At 43.2% G+C, this 14,957-nt stretch overlaps 3 long non-coding RNA genes across 3 annotated transcripts; all 3 read right to left on the reverse strand.

The window, feature by feature from the left end:
• Positions 1-2,675: 2,675 nt before the first annotated feature.
• On the reverse strand, positions 2,676-4,005 carry LOC132245736 (uncharacterized). The gene is made up of 2 exons (XR_009457456.1): positions 3,881-4,005; positions 2,676-3,253 (listed from the first exon to the last, which is right to left on the reverse strand). It is a non-coding gene; the product is annotated as an uncharacterized LOC132245736 (long non-coding RNA).
• Positions 4,006-7,522: 3,517 nt separating this feature from the next.
• LOC132245727 (uncharacterized) lies at positions 7,523-9,004 on the reverse strand. Its single transcript, XR_009457448.1, has 2 exons — positions 8,731-9,004; positions 7,523-8,103 (listed from the first exon to the last, which is right to left on the reverse strand). It is a non-coding gene; the product is annotated as an uncharacterized LOC132245727 (long non-coding RNA).
• Positions 9,005-13,255: 4,251 nt separating this feature from the next.
• LOC132245728 (uncharacterized) lies at positions 13,256-14,737 on the reverse strand. Its single transcript, XR_009457449.1, has 2 exons — positions 14,464-14,737; positions 13,256-13,836 (listed from the first exon to the last, which is right to left on the reverse strand). It is a non-coding gene; the product is annotated as an uncharacterized LOC132245728 (long non-coding RNA).
• Between the last annotated feature and the right edge of the window lie 220 nt (positions 14,738-14,957).

Consider the following 14,957-nt stretch of genomic DNA (forward strand, 5'->3'; position numbering starts at 1 on the left):
ATCCAAGTCTTGATTCCCTCGAGCTTTGCTGCCGTCGGGGTCGTCAAGAGTACCCTATATGGGCCCTTCCATCTGGCTCGAAGTGGTTCCTCGTTCCAGTCTTTCGCAAGGGCGTAACTCCCAGGTAATAGTCGGTTTTCCGGGGCAGGAGACTGATCCTGTGACTGCAGCACTTCCCGTACCTGCTGGTGGATGGAAGACGAAACAGAAACCAAGGACCGTACATATTTTCTAATCATTCCCTCGCCTAAAACATGTAACTGTTGTTCAGTACCCATGGGCAGACTCAGAGGGTAAGGCTTACCATACATTATCTCAAACGGGCTTAATCCCAATTTAGAATGTGGTGCGACCCTTACTCGTAACAGGGTCAAGGGTAGGGCCTCTGGCCATTTGAGTCGAGCTTCTTGGCAAATCTTTGCAAGGTGTCTTTTTAAGGTCTGCTTCATACGTTCCACCTTTCCACTGGACTGGGGTCGCCAAGGGGTGTGTAAATGCCAGCTGATTCCCAGGAACTCAGAAACCTTCTGAGTAATTTGTGCAATGAAATGTGGGCCATTGTCTGACCCTATTCCTTTTGGAAGTCCGAAGCGAGGTATGATTTCTCGTAGGAGCGCCTTGACCACCTCTCGGGCTTGGGCAGTCCAACATGGGAAGCACTCAACCCAGTTGGAGAAAGTGTCTGCAAAGAGAAGGAGATATCTCATCCCTTGTTGCCGGGGCAACTCGGTAAAATCCACCTGCCATTCTTCTCCTGGCCCATTGCCTATTCTCTGATGTCCTGGAGTTTCTTTTTTCCCTCCTTCTGGGTTATTTCTCTGGCAGACCTCACATGTTTCTGATACCTTCTCGGCAGCCTCTTTTAATCCCACTCCAGTTATATAGTGACTGATCCATCTTACCAGGGCCCTGGGTCCATAGTGGGTGCCATGATGAGCGCTCTTTACTACCGCATGAACCCAGGCAGCTGGGATGATAATGCGGCCATCCTTTGCTACTAGCCACCCGTGCTCCCCCTTCTTTGCTTGAAACTCTTTTATTAATTGTTTGTCTTTTCCCCCATACTGTGGTGTCACAGGCTGGTATAGGTCTGGGAGGAGAGATAACAGATTACTTACTTCGGGCAGCAAGTCTGACTGAGGTCTTTTCGCTGCTCTCCTTGCCGTAGTGTCAGCAAATCGATTACCTTTTGTGGAGGGGTCGTTCCCTTTCTGATGTGCCTTATAATGCATTACCGCTACCTCCTTCGGTTCCCAGACTGCCTTGAGGAGAGCTTTTATTTGCTTGCTATGTTTAATGCTTGCTCCTTTAGCATCAAGTAGACCCCGCTCTTTCCACAGAGCTCCGTGAGCATGTAAAACAAGGAAAACATATTTAGAATCAGTATAAATATTAACAGTTTTGTTGGCCGCCAATTGCAAAGCCCGAGTCATAGCAATGAGTTCAGCCTTTTGAGCTGAAACAGATGGGTTTAAAGGTCCTGCTTCTATCACATTCTGTGTAGTCACGATAGCGTATCTGGATTTTCAAATTCCATTCTCCATACTCGAGCTGCCATCCGTGTAGAATTCCAGTTCAGCATTGTCAAGGGGTTGGTCTCTCAGGTTTGGTCTTGAGGAGTAAACAGCTTCCAATGTTTGCAGGCAATCATGTACAAGAGCTGGTGTGTCAGCCATAGGTGGCAACAGTGTTGCTGGATTTACAGTGCGAGAAATGGCCAATTTTATTTCAGGCTTATCGAGGAGGATTGCCTGATATCGAGCCATTCGTCCCGGGGTTAACCAGTTCCCTCCTTTCTGCTCCAGGACTGTAAGCACTGCGTCAGGCACATATACAGTCATTTCATGGCCTAGGGTTAACTTTTCAGCTTCTTGTATTAGCAGACAGGTGGCAGCAACGGCCCGGAGACAAGCAGGCCATCTGGATGACACAAGGTCTAATTGCTTAGAAAAATATGCCACTGGTCATTGCCAGCTACCTAATTTTTGTGTTAATACTCCAACGGCCACCCCCCTTTTGGTCTTGCACAAAAAGGGAAAAAGGCTTAGTCATGTCCGGTAGTCCTAAGGCGGGTGCTCCAATAAGAGCCTGCTTTAACTGGCAGAATGCTTGCTCACACTCTTCAGTCCATTCGAGCCCCTTTTCATCACCTTGTGTAGCTCCATACAGAGGTTTTGCAATAACCCCCAAATTTGGAATCCAAATCCTGCAAAAACCGACTGTACGTATGAAGCCCCGTACTTGCTTCTTTATTTTTGGGGTTGCTAGCCGGCATATAGCTTCTTTTCTTTCAGGCAACAGGGCTCTCTGACCAGGCTGTAGTTCAAATCCTAAATATGTTACCTTCTGGGACATTGGTTGCATCTTACTTTTGGACACCCGGTATCCTTCTTGTCCCAGAAAATGAAGGAGGCAGATTGTTCCTTCCAGGCAATTTGCTTCAGTGGTGGCTGGTAAAAGCAAGTCATCCACATTTTGCAGAAGGGCACAGGAAGAAGTTGGGTATATTGGATCCTGGCTTGGACCTGTGAATAGTCTAGATGACCTCTCAGGGCCCAGTCCAACCCTATTCTCGATGATAAGAGGGGTTCTGGAATATTGAGAAACAAAGAATTGAAGAATAACCAGAAACGAGGATATTTCATGACCAAACGAAAAGACAAACACCACGATGCTTTTGTGAATGTTATGTTTTATTGTGTGCCATATCAAGCTGCAGTAGGAAGCAGGAAAGCAAGATTAGAACAATTCCCATAGTCTGGGAGCATACCCGACTCCGGAAAGGACCCTCGTTAAGAACACTTCACACTTATACAGTGGGCAAATCTTCAAAACATGGCACAGACATACACAGAGAAGCTGCAATTTATGCAACAAGACAAAGCAACCTTCGGCACATGAGCCATCTTCATAACAGGAGGAAGGGAACATGCAGGTCTTGGCTTCTCTCCTTGCTGTTCTTCTGGCTGTTACTTGGGGTACTGTGGGAACTGGGGATACTGGGGGTACTGTGGGTACTGGGGGCACTGTGGGATCTTAGGGTACTTGCAGCACTGCTGATAGCCTGGGTAGATGGGTTGCACTGGATAGTAGGGTGGACGGTATTGTTGCCCTTGCCAGCAGTATGGTCTCTCTACCACAGTGATGTTGCAGGAAGGTCTGAACTCATGGCAGCGAGACCCAGAACTGTGGCAGGAGGTTTCACGCTCGTGGCAAGGTCTGCGGGAGCACATCTTCTGTCGTGTGGGCAAAGCTGCAAGAAACAAGGCAGAGACACTCTGTGTTAAATGAACCAGAAAGGACCTTCTCCCCTTCCCTTTTCTATTTCTACAGAACTCAAGGGAAGTTCTTTCTTCTTCTTCACTTTTAAGCTAGTGGAAACATGAATCCCCAAAACACTGGTGCCAACATTTCTGGTAAATAATCTAGAATACGTGACTTCAAACCATGGTGTCACTCTGATGTGGGTTTCTACAACAAGATACAACTAGCTCATGAGAAAGGAAGGCTGCTTCTAAAATGCTGCATGCTTTCCTGTCTGTCAAACTTCAGCCTAAGTTAAAAGTTTGGACAACTCGGTCCTTCAGAAGCCATTTTGAACCAGTGTCATTAACCTGGTACCAAACAATCTCTCATTCAGCTCTGTGACCTGGTCCCTCTGTAGGCTCCTTTCCTTCACCTTTTCCCCTGCTTTTCTGGTATTGTCCGTGCACCACAAGTTTTTCTGGTGCTAGCATAAAGAGGCAACCACATACACAGAGGGCGAGGACAGGGAAAGCCCAGTCCAGAGACAGGAATACATTTAAGACTAGAATTTGCAAAGGATTATATTAAGGCTTCCATTCAAGGAGCAGATAGAAAGAATAGGAATCAGACTTACCCTCTTCAGCAGCTAGGACAAATGCAAAGGAGTGAAGATGAGTGAATGAGGAGCACTGGGATATGAGCTCTTTTTATATGGTTCCAGTCCAGAGTCTAGGAAATGAGACAGCCCATAGCAATGTTGTCCCAACCCTTTGCTCATCCAAAACCCTGCCTATCTAGTATATCCAGCACCTATGAACTCTTTGACTCATTTTTTATTACAATGATTATTTTGAGCCATTGTTGATGCAGAGCACTTTGGTAAGAAAAGTTCTTTCATGATCATTTCATACATGGTAATACTGCCAGTGAAGAGTTGAAATGGTTTGCATGTTGGCAACCAGTACTGAGGCAGTGGAAGAACCAGATTTGCTAAACTTAGGGTGTTTTCCTTGGGACCAGGTGACAGCCGAACACCAGGGCTTCTCTGACGTGGTGGTTGCTTGATTATGTCACAAGGAAATGTAGTTACCAGGTGTGATCCTGTGAATCCCGCTTCTCTTCAAGTCTCTGCAGTCCCATAACCAGTCTGCCGAATGCCAGCACAGTAGCTGAAGTGACATCCACCGAAAAAACAGTGATTTCAAGGAAACAGTGAGCGAGCGCATCTACACGTGTGCATTTACTGCACAGTAGCTGAAATTATTGTGCAGTACGAGTGTGCATCTACACATATACAACTGTACTGCACTGTAAACATGGCGACTTATGCTGACGGCATCATGCAGGTATTACATTTATGCCCGATTAGTTACTGTGCTTTAACACACATGCAGATGCTTTACTGCTCAGTAACGTTGTGTGTGTGGGCTGACTTTGGACTAACTTTAGTCCCAGCTCAGTCCACACACAGCGTTAATGTGCTTTAATACCTGCATGTGTAGATGCTGGCTCACCCCCAATTTACTGCGCAGTAATTTACTGTGCAGTAAATTTCGGTTGGCGTAAATGCACTTGTAGACATACCCACTGAGCACAAACGTGTTCAGTTCTCACTCTAACAACATTAACTTAACTTAACTTAATAATGGTCTTCATATCTTGCTTCTAATCTCAAATTACAGGGTCATAGACATTAGGGCTGGAGGGGACCTCATAAGATCATCGGGTCTAGCTCCCAGAAGCTCTCCCTTCTCTTCCATCAGCTTTAACTAGCTAATGTCTGTAATGTGCTTTCAAGATGTGCACTGTATAAGGTGAATTGTTCTTATGGAGCTTTATTTCTGGTGTGTTATTTGTATTTGGTAAAGCGTATGAAATATTTTTATGATGGAATAATTTAATCTACTTTCCTGCTTTGGCCCCCACTTGAGGCAATAAGCCTTTACAATTTGGAGGCAATAAACCGTTACAATGGAGGCAATAAACCTTTACAATTCATGAGAGTTCCACTCTCGGGGTGTTTTCCTATTCTTTGTCCAAGATGGATTTATATTCTGATTTTTTTTAATTCCCTAAATTTGTATTACCAAAGCCAATAGCTTCATTGAAGCAGATGGTTTTGAAGGAAACACAGATCTCAGCAAATTTCCCGACTTTCAAAAACTAGAAAAGAAAAAGGAAAATTCATCTTGAAAAGTGCAGGGCTGTAACAATGCAGTAAGCATCTGCACGTGTGGACAGTGACACTTTACTGTGCAGTAGAGTAGTCTACTGCACAGTAAAAATATCTCGTGTAGACACAGCCACTTTTCATCAATGTGAGGGAAATCAAAATAAACCCGGTTTAAACTGTAATAAGAGCGTGTTTTGTACCAGGTTAACGACACCAGTTCAAAATGGCTTCTGAAGGACTGAGTTGTCCAGACGTTTAACGTAGTGTGGAATTTAAAGCTGATTCATTGTACTGGTGCTGAAAGTTATGTGGATGTTGTTATTGTGGCTTAAATCAGGTTTGTTTCTGTTTAGTCGGTGTTGGTTAGGAACTAGTTTAGGCTAAAGTGAAGTGAACCGCTCTTAACTTGATACAAAAGTGTCCATCGAGAGCTTTATGGAATCTGTTCAACTCAGCTGGTGCAGATGTGCATATGGAAAGGCCTCAGTCAAACTGAAGGAATTCTGCAGGTAGAACCGCCAGAGAACGGGGGCTGGTCAAATGCATTCCTGAACACTGCAGTCATTTAGAAACCTAGGTAAAGTCACATTTACCAGCTCTTTGTACTCTCTGCCACCTTGGTGCAAATGCCGCATCACCTAACCCAAAGGTTCAGGTCTCTGAGGCTGAGGTCTCTGATCTTCTTTTTTTGTATGGCTGATGTAGAATGTTGTGCCCCAGCTCAAGTCTGGGATCGTGCCCGGTATGCAAAGACCAATAAAGATACCAGGGGTGAATGTACAAAGAAGGTTTATTGCTAGCAATAAAAGGTGCAAGCGGAATAATTCACGTAACAAGCACCCCCACTGCTACTTTTAAGCATCTTTTATACAGGAGTTTTCAAGACTTTGCAAGCGTGCTTGTTTGATGATTGGTTATAAGTGAGTGATGCAAGAAGTTCTTTACTGAGCATGTCTGTATACCTGTGTTTTAGCCATGTATCTCATTTACATACATGTGTGTTTCATTAGCATACTTTTTCCCCACCTAGGGGTGTGATTTTTAGTATTTTAATGAGCCCTTTATCCCAGTACTGTGTTTCTTCTTCTGTTTTCAAGCACCCTTTATCTAGGACTATCTCCTACTTATCATTGCAGATGGGCATTCGTCACATAGCATTCTCTTCTTCTTCATCTTTGAGTAGAGGTTTCTAGGTCACTCCTTACATTTCCCCCCTTTGGAACATTTTTAATCATTATTATAATTGCTCCATTCAATTTGGTTTAACACAAATCTAGTATCATCAGCTTTCTTTGTTTGTAAAATCATTTGATTTACCTTAGGCCTGAAGATAGATATAAAAACAGGTAAGCATTGGATACAGCAACAAACCATGATTCCTATAACACAGAAAGAGACAACTGTACTAAATAACTGTCTTGACCATCTAAAATTGGGAAGCCAGGAACTTAGCCAGGAAAAGTCTAAGCCAGATGATTCTTTTAACGTCTGTGCCAATTGTTGTAAGGCACCAATTTTGTCTTCAATTAGCACAGAATTATTGGTGAGGTTGAAACAACACATTCCTTTTAAAGTTTCACACCCAAGATTGTGTCATAGTAAGAGATAATCAATAGCGGTTCTGTTCTCCAAGATAGCGTCCCTTAATTGTTTTTGTTCAGCATTCAGGGCTGAAAGAGCTCGGTATGCAGCATTTAGTCCTTTTGCTAGAACACAGGCAACTGCATTAAGATTTCTGCTATTACTTACAGCGAGGCCCGGAACCCCCACCATAGATACAGCTAATGCTACGTATTCAGCCTTAGGTAATAGTCGAGGGGAATCATTCTCATCACAATCGGCGGTGAGAGTAGTGTATGCCCTCTTATACCTCCCACCGAGAGGGGTTTGTTCAGTGTGCATTAGGTCAGATTTCCTTGGAAGAGCTGCAGTTACCCGGGCAATGGTGCATGGTTCTCCAGTAGTGTTCGCTGGGAGGTATGAATATATTATTCTCCCGCAGGAGAGAATAACATTAGGAAACATTAGGAAACATTCGGAAACACTGAAGAATAACTAGAAACGAGGATATTTCATGACCAAACGAAAAGGCAAATACCATGATGCTTTTGTGAATGTTATGTTTTATTGTGTGCCATATCAAGCTGCAGTAGGAAGTAGGAAAGCAAGATTAGAACAATTCCCATAGTCTGGGAGCATACACGACTCCGGAAAGGACCCTCGTTAAGAACACTTCACACTTATACAGTGGGCAAATCTTCAAAACATGGCACAGACATACATAGAGAAGCTGCAATTTATGCAACAAGACAAAGCAACCTTCGGCACATGAGCCATCTTCATAACAGGAGGAAGGGAACATGCAGGTCTTGGCTTCTCTCCTTGCTGTTCTTCTGGCTGTTACTTGGGGTACTGTGGGAACTGGGGATACTGGGGGTACTGTGGGTACTGGGGGCACTGTGGGATCTTAGGGTACTTGCAGCACTGCTGATAGCCTGGGTAGATGGGTTGCACTGGATAGTAGGGTGGACGGTATTGTTGCCCTTGCCAGCAGTATGGTCTCTCTACCACAGTGATGTTGCAGGAAGGTCTGGACTCATGGCAGCGAGACCCAGAACTGTGGCAGGAGGTTTCACGCTCGTGGCAAGGTCTGCGGGAGCACATCTTCTGTCGTGTGGGCAAAGCTGCAAGAAACAAGGCAGAGACACTCTGTGTTAAATGAACCAGAAAGGACCTTCTCCCCTTCCCTTTTCTATTTCTACAGAACTCAAGGGAAGTTCTTTCTTCTTCTTCACTTTTAAGCTAGTGGAAACATGAATCCTCAAAACACTGGTGCCAAAATTTCTGGGAGATCATCTAGAATATGTGACTTCAAACAATAGTGTCACTCTGATGTGGGTTTCTGCAACAAGATACAACTAGCTCATGAGAAAGGAAAGCTGCTTCTAAAATGCTGCATACTTTCCTGTCTGTCAAACTTCAGCCTAAGTTAAAAGTTTGGACAACTCGGTCCTTCAGAAGCCATTTTGAACCAGTGTCATTAACCTGGCACCAAACAATCTCTCATTCAGCTCTGTGACCTGGTCCTTCTGTAGGCTCCTTTCGTTTACCTTTTCCCCTGTTTTTCTGGTATTGTCCGTGCACCACAAGTTTTTTTGGTGCTAGCATAAAGAGGCAACCATATACACAGAGGGTGAGGACAGGGAAAGCCCAGTCCAGAGACAGGAATACATTTAAGACTAGAATTTGCAAAGGATTATATTAAGGCTTCCATTCAAGTAGCAGATAGAAACAATAGGAATCAGACTTACCCTCTTCAGCAGCTAGGACAAATGCAAAGGAGTGAAGATGAGTGAATGAGGAGCACTGGGATATGAGCTCTTTTTATATGGTTCCAGTCCAGAGTCTAGGAAATGAGACAGCCCATAGCAATGTTGTCCCAACCCTTTGCTCATCCGAACCCCTGCCTATCTAGTATATCCAGCACCTATGATCTCTTTGACTCATTTTCTATTAGAATGATTATTTTGATCCATTGTTGATGCAGAGCACTTTGGTAAGAAAAGTCTTTCATGATTATTTCATACATGATAATACTGCCAGTAAAGAGTTGAAATGGTTTGCATGTTGGCAACCAGTACTGAGTCAGTGGAAGAACCGGATTTGCGAAACTTAGGGTGTTTTCCTTGGGACCATGTGACAGCCGAACACCAGGGCTTCTCTGACGTGGTGGTTGCTTGATTATGTTACAAGGAAATTTAGTTACCAGGTGTAATCCTGTGAATCCTGCTTCTCTTTAAGTCTCTGCAGTCCCATAACCAGTCTGCCAAATGCCAGCACAGTAGCTGAAGTGACATCCACCGAAAAAACAGTGATTTCAAGGAAACAGTGAGCGAGCGCATCTACATGTGTGCATTTACTGCGCAGTAGCTGAAATTATTGTGCAGTATGAGTGTGCATCTACACATATACAACTGTACTGCACTGTAAACATGGCGACTTATGCTGACGGCATCATGCAGGTATTACATTTATGCCCGATTAGTTACTGTGCTTTAACACACATGCAGATGCTTTACTGCTCAGTAACGTTGTGTGTGTGGGCTGACTTTGGACTAACTTTAGTCCCAGCTCAGTCCACACACAGCGTTAATGTGCTTTAATACCTGCATGTGTAGATGCTGGCTCATCCCCAATTTACTGCGCAGTAATTTACTGTGCAGTAAATTTAAGTTGGCGTAAATGCACTTGTAGACATACCCACTGAGCACAAACGTGTTCAGTTCTCACTCTAACAACATTAACTTAACTTAACTTAATAATGGTCTTCATATCTTGCTTCTAATCTCAAATTACAGGGTCACAGACATTAGGGCTGGAGGGGACCTCATAAGATCATCGGGTCTAGCTCCCAGAAGCTCTCCCTTCTCTTCCATCAGCTTTAACTAGCTAATGTCTGTAATGTGCTTTCAAGATGTGCACTGTATAAGGTGAACTGTTCTTATGGAGCTTTATTTCTGGTGTGTTATTTGTATTTGGTAAAGCGTATGAAATATTTTTATGATGGAATAATTTAATCTACTTTCCTGCTTTGGCCCCCACTTGAGGCAATAAGCCTTTACAATTTGGAGGCAATAAACCGTTACAATGGAGGCAATAAACCTTTACAATTCATGAGAGTTCCACTCTCGGGGTGTTTTCCTATTCTTTGTCCAAGATGGATTTATATTCTGATTTTTTTTAATTCCCTAAATTTGTATTACCAAAGCCAATAGCTTCATTGAAGCAGATGGTTTTGAAGGAAACACAGATCTCAGCAAATTTCCCGACTTTCAAAAACCAGAAAAGAAAAAGGAAAATTCATCTTGAAAAGTGCAGGGCTGTAGCAATATTTTTTTCTTTGTAGTGAAACATCCTTTTATAGTGAAAATCAAAGAAGCTGGAAAAAAGAGGAGAAAAAAAAAAAAGTCATCATAACTATGTCAGCTGGGCTTCATCCTGAAGCCTATGGCAACAGTTAGAAAGAGTGGAGGGGGCATAATTATAGAGACCACTCAAGTTTATGCATCCTTGTGTATTGGAAACAGACCTCCCATTCTGACGTTCATGCCTTGCATTTTGGATTGCAATACATCACATAGTGAAACATATTCCTGTCCTTATTCTTACTTCTAACATCAATAATAATAGGGTTCCTCTCTCTTTTCAAAGTATTAATAAGCCATTTGTTAATTAAATGTCTAATGCATCGCACATCATATTAAGCACATGTTCTACATAATGTCACAAGAAAGACATGCCATACTGCAATGAATTGAGATGAGAAGTAAGGCAAGATTTAACATATCAGGGTGGTGAGGTACGGTAGGCAGGTGGCTGGCTGGCTCGATGCCCCAGAAAGCTCGCATAAGTGAGTAGCTCCCATTCATAAATGCAGGATAAGACCTTAAACAGAATCACAATGTAAAACTTTGTTAATCAAGGGGTCAATAGGCACTTGATTTAGGATAAATGTCCTTGTGTGCCTACCCAAGTTACGTGGACCAGGCAGGGAGCAACAAACATGGGAAAAGGCTCCTTGGAGTCTCCATTCACTAGCCAACACAAACCTGTGCAGGATGTTTTCAACCGGTATAAACCTGTGTGGCTGCTTCTTTAGTCTTATAGGTTCATATCCATTTTATTTAATCCTATTGGGCGTGGCAACATGTGCAATTAATGCTAGTTGACTTTACTGCACAGTAAATTTATTGCGCAGTGGACTAATTTACAATGCAGTAAGCATCTGCACGTGTGAACAGTGACACTTTACTGTGCAGTAGAGTAGTCTACTGCACAGTAAAAATATCTCGTGTAGACACAGCCACTTTTCATCAATGTGAGGGAAATCAAAATAAACCCGGTTTAAACTGTAATAAGAGCGTGTTTTGTACCAGGTTAACGACACCAGTTCAAAATGGCTTCTGAAGGACTGAGTTGTCCAGACGTTTAACGTAGTGTGGAATTTAAAGCTGATTCATTGTACTGGTGCTGAAAGTTATGTGGATGTTGTTATTGTGGCTTAAATCAGGTTTGTTTCTGTTTAGTCGGTGTTGGTTAGGAACTAGTTTAGGCTAAAGTGAAGTGAACCGCTCTTAACTTGATACAAAAGTGTCCATCGAGAGCTTTATGGAATCTGTTCAACTCAGCTGGTGCAGATGTGCATATGGAAAGGCCTCAGTCAAACTGAAGGAATTCTGCAGGTAGAACCGCCAGAGAACGGGGGCTGGTCAAATGCATTCCTGAACACTGCAGTCATTTAGAAACCTAGGTAAAGTCACATTTACCAGCTCTTTGTACTCTCTGCCACCTTGGTGCAAATGCCGCATCACCTAACCCAAAGGTTCAGGTCTCTGAGGCTGAGGTCTCTGATCTTCTTTTTTTGTATGGCTGATGTAGAATGTTGTGCCCCAGCTCAAGTCTGGGATCGTGCCCGGTATGCAAAGACCAATAAAGATACCAGGGGTGAATGTACAAAGAAGGTTTATTGCTAGCAATAAAAGGTGCAAGCGGAATAATTCACGTAACAAGCACCCCCACTGCTACTTTTAAGCATCTTTTATACAGGAGTTTTCAAGACTTTGCAAGCGTGCTTGTTTGATGATTGGTTATAAGTGAGTGATGCAAGAAGTTCTTTACTGAGCATGTCTGTATACCTGTGTTTTAGCCATGTATCTCATTTACATACATGTGTGTTTCATTAGCATACTTTTTCCCCACCTAGGGGTGTGATTTTTAGTATTTTAATGAGCCCTTTATCCCAGTACTGTGTTTCTTCTTCTGTTTTCAAGCACCCTTTATCTAGGACTATCTCCTACTTATCATTGCAGATGGGCATTCGTCACATAGCATTCTCTTCTTCTTCATCTTTGAGTAGAGGTTTCTAGGTCACTCCTTACATTTCCCCCCTTTGGAACATTTTTAATCATTATTATAATTGCTCCATTCAATTTGGTTTAACACAAATCTAGTATCATCAGCTTTCTTTGTTTGTAAAATCATTTGATTTACCTTAGGCCTGAAGATAGATATAAAAACAGGTAAGCATTGGATACAGCAACAAACCATGATTCCTATAACACAGAAAGAGACAACTGTACTAAATAACTGTCTTGACCATCTAAAATTGGGAAGCCAGGAACTTAGCCAGGAAAAGTCTAAGCCAGATGATTCTTTTAACGTCTGTGCCAATTGTTGTAAGGCACCAATTTTGTCTTCAATTAGCACAGAATTATTGGTGAGGTTGAAACAACACATTCCTTTTAAAGTTTCACACCCAAGATTGTGTCATAGTAAGAGATAATCAATAGCGGTTCTGTTCTCCAAGATAGCGTCCCTTAATTGTTTTTGTTCAGCATTCAGGGCTGAAAGAGCTCGGTATGCAGCATTTAGTCCTTTTGCTAGAACACAGGCAACTGCATTAAGATTTCTGCTATTACTTACAGCGAGGCCCGGAACCCCCACCATAGATACAGCTAATGCTACGTATTCAGCCTTAGGTAATAGTCGAGGGGAATCATTCTCATCACAATCGGCGGTGAGAGTAGTGTATGCCCTCTTATACCTCCCACCGAGAGGGGTTTGTTCAGTGTGCATTAGGTCAGATTTCCTTGGAAGAGCTGCAGTTACCCGGGCAATGGTGCATGGTTCTCCAGTAGTGTTCGCTGGGAGGTATGAATATATTATTCTCCCGCAGGAGAGAATAACATTAGGAAACATTAGGAAACATTCGGAAACACTGAAGAATAACTAGAAACGAGGATATTTCATGACCAAACGAAAAGGCAAATACCATGATGCTTTTGTGAATGTTATGTTTTATTGTGTGCCATATCAAGCTGCAGTAGGAAGTAGGAAAGCAAGATTAGAACAATTCCCATAGTCTGGGAGCATACACGACTCCGGAAAGGACCCTCGTTAAGAACACTTCACACTTATACAGTGGGCAAATCTTCAAAACATGGCACAGACATACATAGAGAAGCTGCAATTTATGCAACAAGACAAAGCAACCTTCGGCACATGAGCCATCTTCATAACAGGAGGAAGGGAACATGCAGGTCTTGGCTTCTCTCCTTGCTGTTCTTCTGGCTGTTACTTGGGGTACTGTGGGAACTGGGGATACTGGGGGTACTGTGGGTACTGGGGGCACTGTGGGATCTTAGGGTACTTGCAGCACTGCTGATAGCCTGGGTAGATGGGTTGCACTGGATAGTAGGGTGGACGGTATTGTTGCCCTTGCCAGCAGTATGGTCTCTCTACCACAGTGATGTTGCAGGAAGGTCTGGACTCATGGCAGCGAGACCCAGAACTGTGGCAGGAGGTTTCACGCTCGTGGCAAGGTCTGCGGGAGCACATCTTCTGTCGTGTGGGCAAAGCTGCAAGAAACAAGGCAGAGACACTCTGTGTTAAATGAACCAGAAAGGACCTTCTCCCCTTCCCTTTTCTATTTCTACAGAACTCAAGGGAAGTTCTTTCTTCTTCTTCACTTTTAAGCTAGTGGAAACATGAATCCTCAAAACACTGGTGCCAAAATTTCTGGGAGATCATCTAGAATATGTGACTTCAAACAATAGTGTCACTCTGATGTGGGTTTCTGCAACAAGATACAACTAGCTCATGAGAAAGGAAAGCTGCTTCTAAAATGCTGCATACTTTCCTGTCTGTCAAACTTCAGCCTAAGTTAAAAGTTTGGACAACTCGGTCCTTCAGAAGCCATTTTGAACCAGTGTCATTAACCTGGCACCAAACAATCTCTCATTCAGCTCTGTGACCTGGTCCTTCTGTAGGCTCCTTTCGTTTACCTTTTCCCCTGTTTTTCTGGTATTGTCCGTGCACCACAAGTTTTTTTGGTGCTAGCATAAAGAGGCAACCATATACACAGAGGGTGAGGACAGGGAAAGCCCAGTCCAGAGACAGGAATACATTTAAGACTAGAATTTGCAAAGGATTATATTAAGGCTTCCATTCAAGTAGCAGATAGAAACAATAGGAATCAGACTTACCCTCTTCAGCAGCTAGGACAAATGCAAAGGAGTGAAGATGAGTGAATGAGGAGCACTGGGATATGAGCTCTTTTTATATGGTTCCAGTCCAGAGTCTAGGAAATGAGACAGCCCATAGCAATGTTGTCCCAACCCTTTGCTCATCCGAACCCCTGCCTATCTAGTATATCCAGCACCTATGATCTCTTTGACTCATTTTCTATTAGAATGATTATTTTGATCCATTGTTGATGCAGAGCACTTTGGTAAGAAAAGTCTTTCATGATTATTTCATACATGATAATACTGCCAGTAAAGAGTTGAAATGGTTTGCATGTTGGCAACCAGTACTGAGTCAGTGGAAGAACCGGATTTGCGAAACTTAGGGTGTTTTCCTTGGGACCATGTGACAGCCGAACACCAGGGCTTCTCTGACGTGGTGGTTGCTTGATTATGTTACAAGGAAATTTAGTTACCAGGTGTAATCCTGTGAATCCTGCTTCTCTTTAAGTCTC

Source organism: Alligator mississippiensis, chromosome 15 (genome assembly GCF_030867095.1).
Source record: "Alligator mississippiensis isolate rAllMis1 chromosome 15, rAllMis1, whole genome shotgun sequence".
NCBI classification, from domain to species: Eukaryota; Metazoa; Chordata; order Crocodylia; family Alligatoridae; genus Alligator; species Alligator mississippiensis.